This window comes from Astatotilapia calliptera, chromosome 3, assembly GCF_900246225.1.
Source record: "Astatotilapia calliptera chromosome 3, fAstCal1.2, whole genome shotgun sequence".
Classification (NCBI taxonomy): domain Eukaryota; kingdom Metazoa; phylum Chordata; class Actinopteri; order Cichliformes; family Cichlidae; genus Astatotilapia; species Astatotilapia calliptera.
In genome coordinates, this window is record NC_039304.1 from 11,119,809 (window position 1) to 11,138,203 (window position 18,395).

At 40.0% G+C, this 18,395-nt stretch overlaps 1 protein-coding gene across 4 annotated transcripts in view; it reads left to right on the forward strand.

Annotated features, from left to right (window-relative positions):
• The window catches only part of pcxb (pyruvate carboxylase b), a 291,444-nt gene that overhangs the window by 155,744 nt on the left and 117,305 nt on the right, over positions 1 to 18,395 (forward strand). The window lies entirely within an intron of this gene.

Consider the following 18,395-nt stretch of genomic DNA (forward strand, 5'->3'; position numbering starts at 1 on the left):
CGAGAGGTTCTATGTCCTCTTATCTGAATATATAGACAAGCACCTGACATTTGTTATTATTTATAACTCTTTCCAGTAGCAGAGCGCCTCCTTTTAACTTGTTTCAATGAGAGAAAATCCTGTAACTTACTGCAGTTTTGGCGAAATTGGAGGTTGAATAATTTCTCTTATTATGAAAGAAGCATAGTTGATTTTTGTTTGTATTTGTTTGGTCAGTTATAGCTCTTAAAGGATGAGAATCGTCGAAATTTGTATCAACAGGTCACACTCGGTGCATCTCTACTAGCATGTAAACATTGCAGTCCTTTAATAAATCACACCACTACTGTGTAGTTCTTCGGTGGTCATTCAGAAACAAGATAAATGCACCTTCAGTGTAGTAAGTGAAAGCTCTAAGCTGCCTTCTCTCGATTTACAAAGCATAACTACATATTGAGATTATATGCTCGCTAAAACAGCGTTTCAGTTCCAACAGCTAATTAAACAACAGACATGAAACAGATGTGTTTGTAGCCAGAACCCGCATCTTGCTGCCACTCGCCAATATACATCACAGTAAGTTTGAACTGGGTGCTGTCAGCTGGGACTTTGAAGGCGTAACCAGGATTAAACGGCTGGAAATTGGCTGTGACAAAAGGAGAGAAGCATGGTAGGGCTGGAAAGGGAGGAATAACATGGGGCTTTTGCTTCCTTTGATTTTCTCCGCCATTTGTTTTAAAGATGGTAGATGATGGTAGAGTGGTTAACAGAGGTTGTGGGTTTAAACCTACTGTGTGTGGAGACGTTTTCTAGTTTCCTGCCACAATAATTGATGATTCTAAATTAGTCATAGGCGGTCAGATCAATTTGTGCTGGTGCTGCGATGGACTCGCCCGCTTGTCCGGGATTTACTGCACTTCTTGCCTGGCTATTGCATCCTGCGACCCTAGCTGGATGTTGTTAGCAGTAAGAAAACGGATGGATGTTGCTCCATCGCCATTCCCCTGTCACTTTTTCTTTTTCCCTTTTCCCTGTTTGCCTTCCACCGCCTGCTCTTCCTTAACATCACAGCGCACGTTTATCAGCATTCATTTAAAAGAACAAAAACACTTCCTTGATCTTGCTCCCTGCGGTGGTCTGGTCGACTGAATGTTAATTTGTGATAAGAGCGACCGATGAACACTCAAAGAGAAAAGGCAGGAATGACCTTACTGAAGGTGACACTTGATTACACGGGTTAGTAATGTACTCTGGCAGGACACGGGCCGTCTGTCACGGCGTCCGTGGTTTGAGGCAACTTGTTGCAGCATATGTAATTATGTGTTCAGTTCACTAGCACAGAACAAAGGTAAATACTCACAAACTTCGTCTAGCTGTAAATCACTGTGTGTAGGCAGACGGTGAACTGTTCTGGCAGCTGCTGTTCAGCTGTTTTCCAGCGTAACACCTTGAATGGCAAAGAAAGTAGTTATGAATGAGGAGCAATGAATTATAAAGTGTCAATGTGGGCAGTGAGTACAAATGAAAACCAAAGAGCAATTAAAGGCTTGGATTGAGAGTGGGCAGCCGAGCTTCTAAATAGCCGTGCAGACGATGAATATATTCATATGTGGACGGAACATGTTATTTTCACTATGTTTCAAAAGCCTCTGTTGATTGAGCATTGTTTCTAAACTGTTTTTGGTCCCATTAACCTTAGACGCATTCAAAATGTTCATGTTTTTGAGACGAATAAAAGAAAGTGTGTTAGCGGTGTGTCTTTAAAGGTTAGACTTGTGCTGTCAGTGTTTCGCTGACTGAAACCTTTAGAGACGTATTCAGGAGTTTAAATCACACAAGTGTATTTGTGTGCGTTCCCATGCATAGTCATGAATAGTGAGACTTGGTAGAGGTGGCGTGAATATAAATGCGCACACGAGTGGGGTCTAAGTAGTTTTAATTAAGGGTCGGTACACACACTGATGTTTTTACTCTCACACACTTTCAGGAAGCTTTTAGGGTTTAATGATCTATTACTCATACACAAACTCCAGAATCTACTCAACACTCAAGCATAAGTTCCCATTGTATGTAAATCCAACTGATTTATGCATTGCAATAAAGGGTCATATATATATATATATATATCCTTTAAGACTTTGGCATCTTCATTCTTGTGGCACAGGTGCCTCTGATAGCATTAATTGGAAGTAAACATACGGAGTTATCAATCCTCACTGATGTAATCATTGTCCAAGCGCTGCGTTCTAGATGTTTTTCCCTTCGGCTTTTAATTACAAGTTTCTGGAACACAGGGAAGACGTCAGGAGCTCCAGGTTCATTTGTCATCGGATTGGACTCGACGTCATTGGTTTCCTCACATGCTTTCACTGGCACGCAGCCTCGATTTCACAAAAATCGTTGTCATACAATTTTAGCCGCAGTGGCCATGCATCTGTCTCCCTGTCCTTTTCCCAGGGGCTTCTCTTCTTTCCTCAGAAATTTCCAGCTCTAATTGAAAAGGCATAATGGAACACAGAACTCGATTACTCTCGACCGGCTGGGCGCCTGATTATTCCAGCCACACTGACGAAGAGAATGAAATGCTTTCGTTTCATCTTGAGGGCAGCATTAAACGCAGCAGTAGTTTATTTGCAGGGAAATGTGACAACTGCACCTGCGAATGCACGTCTTTATATTTCTTAAATATGTTTGAGAACCTGAAAAACAAACCCCATCCTTCATAAATGTCAGTTTTGCTAATTCTACACAGAACTGCTTTAAAAAAAGAAACAAAACCCCATAATCTAGAAATCTGCTTTTACATTAAGTGTTGGCACATCTCTTTTGGTTTTCTGAGTTATTTAACAGCTGGGTTTGCTTGTTTCCGTTGCAACATCTGGCAGCCCAGTGGCTCTGAGTGTTTTTTTTAAAGAATGAGCCTGCAGTGTACCTGCTCTGTTCTCTCCCTAATATAAAATTCTGTTACAAGGCTGCACTCGCTCAGCGTTGGTTTGAAAGTATCTGTTGTTCCCGTAAAGCTGAATGGTTTGTCTTGCTAACCGTTCAGCACAGTTCATCAATACGTTCTATAAAATTTACCTCTGACCACATCTTCCTTTGTTGTTTTGATCTTTGTGTTTTTGTGCTAAGTGCCGAGTTGAGCTCCACATTACAATTACCCTTTTTCAAAATTGCACTGTGTCCATACAATAGTGTGTATGCACACTCATTGGTCAAATTATAGCGTTGCTCAGGCCTTACCCTTCAATTCCACTTAGACATGGGGAAAAAAAGGACTGCGGACTTCAGGTGCACTTGATTGCAAGATTTGAGACAAAGTAGCGTGTAATGTTCTTGTTGGCTGTAAAACTAGCCTTGCCCTTAACAGTCCTCCAGTTGAGACATTTACAAAAGGCCTTGTTGAGGCCATACAGAGCCAGAAGGCTGGCAGAGGTGACATGTTTACAGCTGTCTTGGACAAAAACCTTTCACAGTGGCATTTCATCACAAAGTCGACACTTCTAGGGGGATCGATACGGAAGGAGAGGGGGAAGAAAGAGCGGGGGGAAAGCCCAAAGCTTTGGTTGCTGTCCTGTGAGACTGCATTATTCATTAAGCTTGGATTTTTAGTGTTGGGAAGAAGAAACAAAATATTGATTAAAAGTTAGCATTTTAAAGCAAGTTGAAGCTGAATATGTGAAGCTTCAGCTTGATGCAAAGGCCACGTGCCACAGAATAGTTTTTAATTTTTTATATATATATATATATATATATATGTATGTATGTATGTATGTATGTATGTATGTATGTATATATGTGTGTATATATATATATGTATATATATATATATATATATATATATATATATATATATATATATATATGGCAAATATTACATTTGCTCCACTTCTACCATTAGATAATACCAGACTCGTTTTTTTAATTACCACATTTAATTACTAGTGAACACAACTAGAGAATTTAGTTATGGTGGTGCTACAGAAAATGTAAAAAGGAGGTCATCAAAAGCATAAGGACTGCTATTCTAGTAGGTGTGAAAAGTCACAGTAATCTATTCTGTAGTATACCATAAATTTGCTGTGCTTTCATTTTTGCCTGCTGTGCAAATGGGCTGTTCTGAGCAGAGGAAATGAGTACCAGTCTGCATTTCACACAGCAGCCCCTTGATCAAAGAACATATTTGCTGAAAGTTGGCGTATTCCTCGGAGGCTTGGGGAAGCTATGTTATGGTAAAGTAAATGTGACAGTCCAGCACAGAGTTTGGCATGGGATTATTTACAATTAGGAATTTCAGGGGGTTTTACACACAGGAAGCCCGTGGGCCACAATGAATCAGCGCAAAAAGTGGAATAACTTTGCAACCGGTCAGAAAGGTACGGTCCTTCCCCGTCCTCGGTAATAAGCTGAAAACCCATTTCTTCCCACATCACCTTCTGTGCACTGAATCATATTCCCTCTGCACATCTGCTGCCTCTAATTTGGTCTTAAGTTAAAAAAAAATTCTCTTATACCTCCATTTCGAAAAACCTTTATCCCCATAATGTTGGTGATCTAAGAACTGAGATTTATTCTACCATTGCCTTCACTCCTAAGTGGCTCTGGGTAAGAGCATCAAATAAATGCCTAAAACATGAAATGAAAAATGTTCCCCAAAATGGTCTGAGGCATCCTTTTACTTTTTTTTCCCCGGTCCAAAGAACCTGCCAGATAGCTGTCAAATAACTAAAATCATCCTTATGTACATAATTGGATAAGTTTCTTGCTCTCCTGAAAGAAAATGATTTAATGGCCTGATTTGATCTCATTAAGTCTGGTAGCAACGGTGCATTTCAGTTATCAGACCTTTCTTTGGGCTTTTATCCTAAGTAATAGTAGTTTACGATGTGTCAAATAAATACACAATACTGAAAAAACTGAAAGATTTTCATCAAGAAACAGTTTTGCATGAATAGAGGAGGATTTGTTTGCCACACACACAAAAAAGAAAAATGGCCATCTGTCGGTTGGGTTTGCCAGTGGCCGTCGAGTGTTTGAACCATAAAACAAGGCTCCTCACCCTGAGAAGAACAAATGGAAAAACACTAAAATCTTGCACTTCTAAACTCATCAGATACACAATGTGTTTCTGTACCGCAGAGCGTTGGTTGCTTGTTGAACTATTTCAGAAGTGAAAAGCCCAACATTAGAAAGAAATGGAGTCCAAAAATCCCGAAAGGTTACAAACAGATTTGCTTGTCTGGAAAAGATGTTGGACTTGAACTCTGTGGAAGAAATTTCCAAAAGCCCATCTGTCCAGTAATTGGAAGAACGGAAATAGAATGAAGTAGAAAGTTGAGGGAAATATCGGAAAAGTGTTAAACCTTGAGGAATACGAGGCGGGGAGGAGAAGCGTTATTAAGAAGCTTGGTAAAAGATTTGAAGTGCTACAGGAGAGGGAGGGGTGGGGAAAGAGAAATTACTTTGGGAAAGCGCCTGGTGTTTTGGCTGCTTTAATGACTGATTGAGAACAAAAGTCTTTTCTAATTCTAATGAGTTTAATTATGGCTTGCCCTTAGCCAGGTGTTTGGATCAGCTAATGTCTGGATTCATTAATTGTCAATTAAAACAGAATCAGGCGCTTGCTCCCAATCTCAGCCACCTCTCACAACAAACATTAAAAAGTAGAATAACTGTTTGCTGTGTTCAGCCATCTGATGACTGTCCAAAATCAGATAAGCCTGGTTGGTAAAGTTCTGATAGGAAATGAAGATATTTAGGATATGCCACTCTCCCCCTTGAAGGAAAATGGCATTTTCTTATCGGTGTTTTCTCTGATGATTTTGGATTGGCACTTTGGATTCTGTAATACAGAATGAGGGAGGGGCTGAGGAAGGATAAAAGGAAGGATGCATGAATAGGCTTTCAGATCGATAGAGGAGCCAGGAGGGAGTGTTAAGAATACAGGCTTTTCCTTCTCGAAGGTTTAAGTAATAAGGTGTGTGTGTTTCCGTGTCTTTGTTTTCACATGTGTGCAGGGCTCGGTGTGCTCTTGTGAGAGAATGCGGAGATTTGTTTCATTTTGAGTAGACAATGCGTTTAAGCTTAATGCTCGGGGCTGCTGCTGAGAAAACAAATGCTTTCAATTCAGGATAGCAATAAGGTATGGTTGGTAGGGGGTTGCAATAAGTAGGCTTAGAGATGAGTGTTAAGTGCAGGCTGCACTTTTTGTTTTTCAGTCATGATCATTTTTTTCTCACCTGCCTTTTCATGTCTTCACTTCCTCTGACACGTCTTAGATTTCTGTCTGGACTGTGCAAAAGCTGAGCATTAAAACGTTCACCAATGTTGGATTTACTGCAGGCCAGCTGCATTACTTTAACTGTGTTCACTCATTCTGACAGCTGAGGGTAATTTGTAATGTGAACATGCCACCCAAACTAGAATTAACTGAGTCTAGAGCGCACCAAGACGCTTAAATGATCACTGCTCTGCATTGTTAAAGAATTTTCACCTGACAGCATTCAAAATGCATCTTAAGTTATGAAATCACCGATTTACTGACACTTTGTAGCAGTTGTTTGTTTATTGCATCTGCAGTAATATTTTCTTACGTTGGATTAAGAAGAGAGGTTAAAGAGCATGTTAAACTTGCTTTTAGGGTGTTGATGGAGAAGTTTGGTGCAACTTCTGAACTTTTCTGTCTTTGTGGATCTAGATTAGGGGTTTCAAATTCGTGACCACTGGCGGCCCACGCCGTATGTTGATGTGAAGAAATATAATGTAATTTGGCACTTGAAGTTACTTTTTTGTTAGGCAGGATTTGTTTGAGTGTAATTTTAAAATAAGTTGTTTAAAAAGCAAAAATAAATACATTTCAATTTTATTTGATAGCCACAGAGAAGAAAGGAAAGGGAAGCGAGGACGGATAGAAGGGGGAAGACATGTGGCAAAGGGTCGCGCCTGAGGCTCGAACCCAAACCCGGGCCCTGAGCTAAACTGGCGCCCATGGATGAGGATGCTTTCAGACTACATTGTGATTTGTAGTGAGAGCAGGTGGAAGAGAGCCTGCAGAGATGGAGGTATGATGTGGAGAGGAGAGGAATGAAAGTCAGTAAAAGCGAAAGAGAATGTGTGTGTGAATGAGAGGGAGACGGGTGTGACAGCGGAGATGCAAGGAGGAGACGTAGTGAAGGTGGACGAGTTCCCATCCTGGGGTCAACCTTTCAAAGCAATAGAAAGTGCGCAAAAGAGGTGAAGAAGTGAGTACAGGCAGGGTGGAGAATGAGTGTCAGGGGTGATATGACACTGATGGTAGTGACCTGTGTGGTTTGGAGATGGTGGCTCTGACAAAAAGACAGCAGGCAAAGGTGGAGATGTTAAGTTTCACTGGGAGTGAGGAGGATGGAGAAGATGGTTTGGACATTTGCAGAAGAAGCATAGTGGATATATTGGACGAAAGATGCTGAGGATTGAGCTGCCAGGCAGGAGGTAAAGAGGATGATGAGGAAAGGAGAAGTAGTAGCCATATTTCAAAGTTATGAGCCGCCACACCAAACAAGTGTGAGGCAGCACTGTAATGTGTTAGGGAGCTGGGAATGCTGTAGGTACGGGTAAAATTTCCTTCTGTTTTTCTGCTGTGTATATATGAGGCTTTTAAAGTGACTATTTTGTTCCAGCAGGACTTTTAAGTGTCCCAGAATAGTGGTGGACTGTGTAAAGAAATGTCAAGCAGTGATACTTGTTTCAAAGGCCAGTGTTAGTTTAGTTTGAGTCTTTTTCTTTTCTTTAAAAGCTTTGTAACCCTGCTGTTCTTATTCTCATGCTTTAAGATTTTCTTTCCCCTTTTATTTACCTTGGCATATCTGTTTTTCACTTCCTTGTTTATTTTTCCTTTATTAGTAAAGGTACTGTGTTTTTTACCACTAAGATTTGCTTGTAACTATGTTTTGTTTTGTTAATATGCAGGTTTGCAAGTGTGTGTGCAGGGTAGTGGTGTTGAGCTTGGTTGACTTGCATGTGTGGCTGAGGTCATGTTGTTTGCATCTTGCACAATTTTATTTGTTTACAATTATGTAAATATCATAGCTTAATTTTGTGTATTCATGTACAGTTCCCTGACAGTGTGTACGCTCTTGCAGAGTATGAAAGCAACAGAGTTGTAAGTGTGGCCGTAAGAGTCCATTATGTTAAGTAAGACTTGCTGCCAGAATTCAAAACCAGCAGAAAGGACGGGGTCATCGGCTTTGCAGGCGTATAACAGTGCCTTCAAGGCTTTGAAACTGAAGCACAAGTGTGGAACTTGTTATTGCCTTGTAAAGAAATAAGCTCCCTGAAGATGTTTGGTGCCCAGCAGTCTCAATTTCTGCATTGTGCAGTAATCATGGCATAACTAGGAGAGGTCATCAGGCCATGGGCGTGCTAGGGTTAAATCTTATTCTGTTTCTTTCTGAGAAATGATCAATGGAGGCAAAGCAGAGGGTGGCAACGGATTCATCTGGAAGCTTTGTGTTTGAGCACAAACATGGCTATCGTAACGTTCTTGTTCCCTTATGGTTCTGTGCAGGTTCTCAGTTATCCAGGTCATTACTGGTGACTCTAGTGACCCGAATCTTTTTCATATGTTGACTTGTAGCACCTCTCACTTAATAGCGAGTTAAAAGTGCTCAGGAACATCTGCTGGGGAACACCCCCCCCTTTAAAGGTTAAATACTAGGTACTAGAGTTCCCCTATGGGCTACACATTTAAGGAAAAATAGAAACTGAACTGAGTCCTTAATTCTTTAGGATAATTTCGGTAAACATCCACTTTTTTGTATTAAAGTTAGAAATGTGATCAATAAGAAAATGGCGAGCATCTTTCACTGCGTCTGGATAGAGTCGTTACCTGTTCCACGCACTGGAGGAAGCTCTAACATCTGTTTTCAGTCACTGCATAAATATTTAATTATTCACATCTTGTCTGAACAATTGCCCACAATAGAACACTGATTAAAGCTCACCCTTTGCTGAACTTTGCATTGGTTTTACAGAATAATCAGTTGGTGTTCATGTAGGTGACTGACCTGAACCTTTTATGCTTTAAATTGTGCTGCTGTCTTTATGACGTTCAATCCAGCCTGTGCATAATAACTAAGAACGCATGAGACCGCTGCAGAATGACTTCATGATTCATTATTTCTTTGCCCACAGACACGAGCGGAGTCATCATTGACAAATTATAGCTGGAGGCTGGTGCCATTTTCTCTCAAATAAAACCATGATCGGAGAAAGTTTTTTAATATCTCAGAGTCCGCTCAAATGGTGATCAATGCCTTAATCTTTTTTAAATAGGTAGCTCTTTTACTGGAGCAAATAAATGTGTTTGATGATCAAATGCTCCAGTGCATATTTTCAAGTGGAGGAAGGGCTGCACATTTGTTTTCTCTCTGTGGTATTAGTGCTTTGTTCCTTCGTTTTGAAATAGATTTTGTGATTCTGTGTTTTTCAAATGCTTCAAAGGTGTTTGTATAACAATGGGAGACTTTTTTTTTTTTTCTTTCTCATCGTCTTAAAGACACTTCATGTCCCAAGACTTCCTCACATTTTCTTATTCCCCCGTCTCAGAAAGTGCTATGAGCGCAGCAGAGCAACATGTCTACGTCTGACATCTCTGTATGCAGTTAAACTGCATTTTCCATGGCAATAATACACTTTCTGCAGTGTCCTCTGCACTGTTGCTCGCAAGCATTTGGGGATATTGTTAAAGCTTCGCTGTTTTCTGTTTATTTCCTTCCAGATGGAACAAAGATTTTAGTAGACAGCGCACCAAGCTCTGTAAAACACTTTCAGTATCTTAAAATAATCATGTCCTGCAACATTGGGCCTTTAGGCACGGGTAGATAAGGGGCAAGGTTAAATGACTTACTGGTTGCTAAGATGCAAAGTCAAAGGACACTTTGAGCCCACTTTCAGCAGTTTAGGTGCTAAAGTTGCAAGTCAGTGTTTGAGGGTATAAGACAATGTTCTTCAATCAGGTCGGTCAGTTTATTATAGTTTATTCTGTGAGTGACTGATTTGGTTACAAGCTGAACGTGGCAGCCGAGAACAGTGCAAGTAAAAGTTGTTGCCTCTGAGAGAAACTCGGCCTGTCACATGTGTCTTTTTATCTACCAGCCCCACCTATTCCACTACTTTCTGTAATATTTCAAACTATGCACTGTTAAAAAAATACAAAAACGATTTTTTGTGGATGCGTTTGCATTGGTGCAAACATGCACATATTTCCATTCCGACTCTTGTTGAATGCTTACAAGCAAATGTTTGGTTTTCATTAGCATCAGTGCAGCATTTATTCTAGGAGTGTTGCCACAGATAGAAATGTTGCATTACCATCAGGCCCTGTGACCATTTCCCAGATGACTTGATTTTTCTTTCTTTCCTAGTCCTTTTTATTGGTTTAACAAAGTTTCTTGGTTTCTAGATGAGGGCTAAAGAAACCTAAAACTTTCCACAGAATCTGTCTTATATTGGCTCTCAGACACAAAGAAATCCTACTGTCAACATCACAGAAAAGAAACTACAGAAGGTCCCAAGATGAGTTTTTACTGCATCTTTCTGATCATGAGTATGAAGGAAACCTGATGTGTCAGAAGAGTAGGTGGTGGCATCGCCATATGGAGGACAAAAGAGACTGAACAGTGGGAAAAATGATGAAGAGAGGCCAGGAAGCTCCCCTTTCATCCTTTGTTCTGGGGAAAAGTGGTGAAGAGATGGGCAGTGGGTGGCATGTTGAGAGATAATGATGAGCTGAGTTCCTGTGGTGAAGCAAGGAAACGGAGGAATGTCGCATCAGGGGCAACGTATGAGAAGATTGTTCAGAAATAAAAGCATACTGAAAGGAAACGCAGAGAAGTTGAGAAACATCAGTGAAGAGGCGTAGTGGTAAACAGAGAAGACGTTGTGGAGACGTAGAGAATAAAACCTACTCCTATTTTTAAGGTACCAGTGAAATGGCACCCTCCTCTAGTTGCAGCAGCGGTCAATCAAACAGGAAGGTGCGGAGATGAAAGAAGGATGGAAGTGAGAGGAAATGGCTGCAACAGCAAGCACTGCTCTGATGAAAGTGGGGGGAAAATGGGACAAACTGAATAAATGGCAAGTTTGAGACTGACTGAAGGTAGTGACCAAGAAAGGGGGTGAGAGGGGAAAGAGGGGGAGGCTGGCAAGATGCAACCAGTAAAATTTAAGGAAAAGAAAGAATCTTACTTGGTTTAGATAAGAAATCAATTATCAAAAATGAAAACTTAGTAGGTGTCCCAGTTTTCTCATTTTAATCTTTATCAAGTACAGTATAGATTCAAATCACTGTTTCCTATTACACTGATTTACAGCCAAAATAAACTTTAAAATCTGGTGAAATTACTAAGTTGTAATATCTGAAATTCAATGTATTGTGTGAAATTGTTATCTGATATGCTATTTGGGCATTTCTAAGAGTGAGTGTCTTCACTGAAACCAGGAATGACCTGAATACTCTTGAACCGTGAAGTTTAAACTGGGTTGGATGCTTATTTTAAATACGACCGCTCTTCCTAAACTATTCATCCAGTTGTATGCTCGTATGCAACACAATTGTCAAATTTTAAATTTGACGATCCCAGTAGCAGGAAATGCTGCAAAAGTTGTTTAAACTTGTTAAAAACATTTAATCTGGGTTTTTCTTTGTGTAAAACTTTTTTAATGTATTGAGGGGGAAAGTGATCCAACAGCTGTTTAAACTGTTATATTGTTGTTGCATGTTACAACTTCAAAAATATTGTCAACTAGTGTTGTACACAGACAATATGGTGTTAAGTGGCTCTGCAGTCTTTAGAGCTTTGTGCAAATTACAAGTTAAAATTCATGGCGACCGTGGCAAACTGAACGGCGACAAAATTTGCAAGGGCGAAGCAGCTAAATGAGAGCGTGTGTAACATTTGACTAAGCTGCTAAAGTACCACGCTGATTTCTGGGTTAATTTTCTTTTCTGCTTTTTAGAGTTTTTGAAACTCCGATTGTGCCGTAATCCAGGGAAAATTCCACATTCAGGGTTTAGTTCTTAATTTAACCTTGAAACATCCTCAGATCTTTATACCCAGTTACCTTTTGCTGTATGTTGCCATACTAAAGTAACCTATTACTACTTTGTTTTTTCTTTTTTAAAGAATGAATAAAGGGGATATTGAGAAATGCAGGCAAATGTGGGAAATGATGCAGAAAATGAACCATAAAGGGAAAACTGAGAGACAAGGACAGAGGGGCAAACATGAAATGCCACAATGTATTTAGGTGAGATAAAAACTGAATGGAGCCGACTATTGTTTTAGCAGTGCAGTACTGCTATAACAATGAAAACTGAGGACCAATAAAAGACTCAAACACTCAGTAGTAGGGCTGAGAATGAGGCAGAGAATATTGTCTTACAGTGAGGAGAACATATTAAAATGAGTGAAAGATTGCCAAAGTGAACTGGCAAAACAATAGAAGAGCCAAGCGATGGCGTAGAAGAGAGCAGGGAGGTCAGAGAGAAGTGGAGATTACGAGTGAATGCAGTGAACAAAGGATTGAATGAGAAGTCAGTGAAGGTGAAGGAGAGCAAATTAGATAGAAGGCTAAATTAAAGATTGTGGAGAGTGTGAGAGAAAGAAGAGAGGAAATGATGCATGAAGGTAACGCCGTGCAGGAGGCTCTGTCTTATATCATTTTAGCACCTCTCTACTTCCAGCATTGGCTCCACTCCTCTTTCCTACCGTTGCCTTCTTTCTCCACGCCTGCTCTTGTATGCTGTGTAGCATAAACTGCTAACTTGATGGAATTAAACACGCCATATGTTTGCCTCATTATCGATGTTTTGCACATTGCCTATCAGCGCTTACATTTGGGTAACACTTTTATTCTATTCGGATGCTCAGCTATCTGTAAGTGTCTAAATAAGGGACTAAGAATGAAATCTGGTTCGCTGTGTCATGCATGGTCAATTAATCTTTCTCCTCCCGATTTGCTACAATACAGGAGGTCTCCTCTACGCTCTCTCCCTTGATCTGTATCTTTCTTTTCTGCAACAACGTCTTCGAGGCTTGCTAATGATATTGTGATTGCAGTAAATGCAAGGGTAAGACTGTTAATACTTTAAATCGGTGCATAAATATTGTCAAGGTTCCTTTAGATATGACTGTAAGGTAATATTTACATGCACGTTCATCAACCTTTGTCATTAGATGTCTCGACAACCTGTATTTATCATTCAGACTGCATTTCCCCTTAGCCTTGTTAACCGTGATTGGAAAATGATTCAATGCTAGACAGAAACGGTGATTAGTGTCTGGCTGGTTTCTATATGTTGAAGGCTCAGGATAGCGTTTTAATTTGAAGAACCAATGAGTAGTGCAGCTTAAAATGGTAAAATTACATCTTTTCACACAGATGAGGATTTTAGGTTTACTGGAAAGGTATTTTTAAGCCATGTTTTTACAAAAATCAGCTTGACTGAACAGCATGATTAAAGTCTACTCACAATAATATGACATGCAGGTGTGGTGAACGAACCATCGTCAGACTGTAGAGCAAAAATTTAGTTAAATCAACTTTGCTTAAATATTTTCAGTGGGGGAAATCATTTGATCCCCTGCTGGATTTGTACATTTGCTCACTTACAAAGTGATGAACAGTTTCTAATTTATGTAGTAGTTTCATCTTAATGGGGAGAGACAAAATATCAACTGTAGATCCTGGAAACCCAGTGAGTTTTATAAAAGATTTAAAAGATGACTTGAAAGAGATGCATGTCATTGATTGAAATATCTATCCTCAAGCAAAAAATAACTCTGTACAGAAACCCCTGTTTGCAAGCCCAGCCGTGTAGTTGGTCACCAGGTTTCTGTACATCTCAGGTGGGATTTAGGCTCTCTGCTCTTTAGCCCTTCAGCTCTCTTCGCAGCTTTTCTACAGGACTGAGGTCACTCCATGACGTTAATGGGCTTCTTCATCAGCCTCACTCTCATGCTGAAAGGCTCATCCACAACCCTTGCGGCACACAGTCCCGTTCATCGGCTGCTCAAGTCCCCAAGTCATGTTGACGCCAGGGAGTTTGATATTGGTTTCGTCCGATCCACACTTTTCTCCCAAGCCGCCTCTGAATCGTTCAGATGATGATCATCCTCACTCCATGAGGCAAGATCTGGCACGGAGCTCAGACTGAGGGCAATTGATGAATTTTATATTTCTTCAAATTTCCGACTAATCATGCAGTTGTCACCTTCTCGTCAAAGCTTATCGCTGATGGTCTTTTAGCCCAGACGATGCAATGTTGTCCCTGATATCCTTTCACAGTTCTTTGGTCTTGCCCATGGTGGTGCACTGATTCTGTGAACAGGTGTTTTATACACAAATCAGATGGCTTAAAGGTGATCAAATACTAGTTCATTCTGTGACATGCAAATCAGTTTATAACTTTTACGTTTTTCTAGATTTCTTTCTTAGACATTTTCTCTCCATTTAAAGGAAAAGATCATGAAAATTAGAGGCTGTTCATTTCTTTGTGAGCAAACTTACAATGATTATTCTGCCAAGTGAGCTTAAGAGAAACAATGCTTTTCTTGTGGACGTTACTTATCGCTGTAAATTAAACTCTCAATCTCACACTTATAGCCACTGTATCCTGTTGACACTTGACGTAAAAGTGACTAATTAGGTGAGAAGCCCCGTGTGATTTCTGCTGCTGCTCCGTACTGCATTCACTGAACGGTGATTTAAAAATGTATTATACTCGTAGGTAAAGCGCAGTATCTGAGAGTAGGGCTGCTCGATTATGGCAAAAATGATAATCACGATTATTTTCACTGAAATTGAGATCACGATTATTTGACGATATTTATTTAACCCTTTAAGACCTACCATAGAACCAAGTCCGCCAGAGCTTATATTATTATTTTTTTTACATGTTGTAGTGCCATTTGTGGGAGCATTTCAAGTTGCTATACATCAATACAACTGTTATAGCCCATATTTTAATAATATGTATGCATTAAGTCCATAGTAATTACATAAATTGCAAAAAAGTGCAATAAACTACAAAAAAAATTGAAAATCGCTTTTGTTTTGTTTACATATATTTCTACTTGGAGAAATTTAAGAGACTTATCCCTCAAAACTTTAAATACAATAAAGTTGCAAAAAATAGTTTCCCACCACAGGAAATTTATTTTGAGTGTCTTCATAGTTTTATTTTGGAGATACAGCAATTTTTATATACTGCAGGAAAAACAAAAAACAATCCTATGATGCAAATTTGCAAAGAAAACAGCATGTGCATCATTTCACTGTGGGAAGTGTTACGAACAGCTGATCGGAACGGCAAAGCGTGTTTCTGGAATATTATGTTTTTGTTCCTGCAAGCACTTTTTATGCAATTTTTGCAAAGCTATATGTGGAACGAAACCGTGACCGAGGACAAGCTGATGGCATGAGATGTAAGTACAACTCCTCCGGTTTCATATGCAAAACAAATTATTGCGCTAGCTTACACGGTTCAGGTTCTACAGGGATTTAACAATAGTTACGCAAAACGGAGCATGCTGCTCTGACCGGCTTTAAAGGGTTAACAATGACTTTAAAATAATAATATAAAATAGTGTGCAACACCACTGAAGTTTTTTTTTTTTTTTAAACTCTCTTTTCAACCAACGGCAGTCACTCTCCAAATAACTTCTGCTTAGCTTTCCGAGCTTCCCTCGGGTCCTCTTAATCAGCGGTCTCCACCCTTTTTTGCGCCACGGACCGGTTTATGCCCGACAATATTTTCACGGACCGGCCTTTAAGGTGTCGCGGATAAATGAGGGAGGGGCTAATAATCGGCTCAGTCATTTTTAATGATCGTTGAAAGCCCAGATCGTAATCGTGATTAAAATTCGATTAATTGAGCAGCCCTATCTGAGAGGGGTTTCCTGTGTGCATATTCTTCTTCATATTTGTAATCTCCAGCTTTACTTAGAACCTCATTTTCAATAGCTTTGTGTAGTCATTTGTCATAATTTCAGGCTGGTGAGACAGCTGCGTAGCACTCATGGAGTGTTGCGGTTGGTAATAACGTTTTCTCAGATGTTCATGGGATGTTTGTCCATTAGACAGATGTCTTGTCTGCTCCTTTTTTGTCAAGGTGTACACTTCAGTATGTTCTATAACTGGTCCAACTGGTATCTAGCACGTTAGCTGCTGACTCTTAAAGCATCCTGAGTAAGCAGTTAGTCAGCACACTGCAGGGAAATGCATCATACCTTTATCATAACTGCAAATGTCAGAGGAAGTTTGGCTGCTGGCAGACACAACCTTTCGGGATGCACCAATAAGACGTGCACACAGAAACATGCAAACGCTGCCAGAAGGTTATCTCGCAGTGCACAGACACACGTTTGTTTGCTGAAAGGTAATTTTGTCTGTGGCTGTGAATGTTTGAATGTAACTCAGCCTTTTTTTTTAAATTGTGTGAAATTGGGACAGGTTTTTGCCATCGGCAAAAAAAAGCCAGGGGGAGAGTTGTGCTGCATTGTTGCTCTTACCTGTCACACTTAAGTGCACCCATGTACATGCAGGCAGACACGCAGTTTTTAAAGGTGACTGTAGCAAAGACTCTGGCCACATTAAAAGGAAGACTCTTATGAGTTTTAAATCAAAACCGTTTTACTCCCCCCTGTCACTGTTGATGGTTTCATATTCGAACACAGTCTGCCACTCTAGCATTGCCTGGTGTCTGATGCTCAAAGCACAAGAGGGAAAAAGACCCTTTTTACCCCATCCCTGACAATTTGCATTACAAAAATAACACACACAGACTTATCACACTGTTTGATTTCGATCTCTTCCTCAAACAGATTTAAAAAAGTGTCTTACTTATGGGCATACTGTGGACACTGAGAGGCACGCAGTGAAAGCCAAACTTCTATCTCTATTTCCTTCACTTTTCCTTATCGTAGTCTGTCTCCAGGTGTTTCAGTAGTCTCTCAGCCGCACCCCTCCCTCCATATCTACATTTTGGCAGCATCTGCATAGGACTCAACAGAAAGTGGAGACAGGAATTTAAAAAAAAAACAAAAATTCATGAAATATAAGACTTTATTCTCAGGTGGGCTGAAAGACTAATTGGAGTAAATATTAAACTGAAGTAAAATAAACAGTTGTGCAGCCCTGTGCAGGAATCAGTTCATTTCAGCTAGGGATGCAATGAATCACAATCTCACTAATGGTTCATGTTGGTTTTTCCTTTCCCCATTTCTATTTTTTGTCTTTGTTTTTTGCCAGGGACACACAGAAATCTTCAAGTCTTAATGCCCTTCATCACAACAACATTTAGCTACTGCATTATTGCTGCGATACAACATTGCCACTGTTGATCTTATTGTCGATGTTTAGTGATGCACCAAATTCAGCCCACTGTTGAAGTGTTTTCTCAGCAACAAAGTGAAATAAGTACGAGAAACTCGGATTGTGCTGGTGGGATAGTTTTCCCCCATCTAACCTCAGAAAACCTCAGAAAAGGGCAGAGACGACTAGATCCGTTCTACCTCCGCTTCAGCTTTTTCCGCTATGACCTGAAAGATGTAAATAATTAACAGAAATGATGTTTTGGTTTGATAGTTCATGTTTGACACTTTTCTTCTTCTCGTATGTTTAAAAGTTTAATTAGTTCTGCTCAGATGCAGATTGCTGCCAGCTCGCTTCGTTTCCAAGTGAGTGTTGATCTCAGCTGCAGATAGCATTGAAAGGAGCTTGTAATGTCTTATATTGAAATACAGAGCCTGTCTGAAACCAGCTAATATTGTTGATAATAACAGAGCATCGGTTTCAGGATCCATTAGCCTGACGTTCTGTCTGTCTGTTGTCACATCAGCGCTCTTTCCTATTCTGTGTCATATCCAATCTGTCCTTTGAAATCTTGTTTACACCTTTTTTCCTTCTAAACCCATTTCTGTCTGTTCCTGAGCTCATTGATCTCCCTTCTCCTACCAGTTTGCTTCTTTTTATGTTCTCTTTTCCTCATGTTTTTTTCTTTACTGTAAGAAATGTTTTTAATTACCATAAGAAATGTTACTTCACCCTTACCTCCTAATCAGCTCCACTGACTGACAAGTAAACAGCTTCATTTTCGCCCCACAGATGTGCGTGTGCGCTGCAGCTTCTTTGACTCACAAGTTTGCCTGGAGCTCAAAACATTTTCACGAGGACTGACTCATCTTCACAATTCTGTCCAAGTGCAAACTAAACCAAAGCAGCATTGGCACTTTTTTTTAAATTAAACTATATCCAATCTAATTTTGCAATAGATTTAAATATAACACTGAAATCTGCTGTTGTAGATGCACCAAAATACACACGATTAATATTCAGATGCAGTGCTTCTTTCTTTTTTCCCCCCACGCATACAC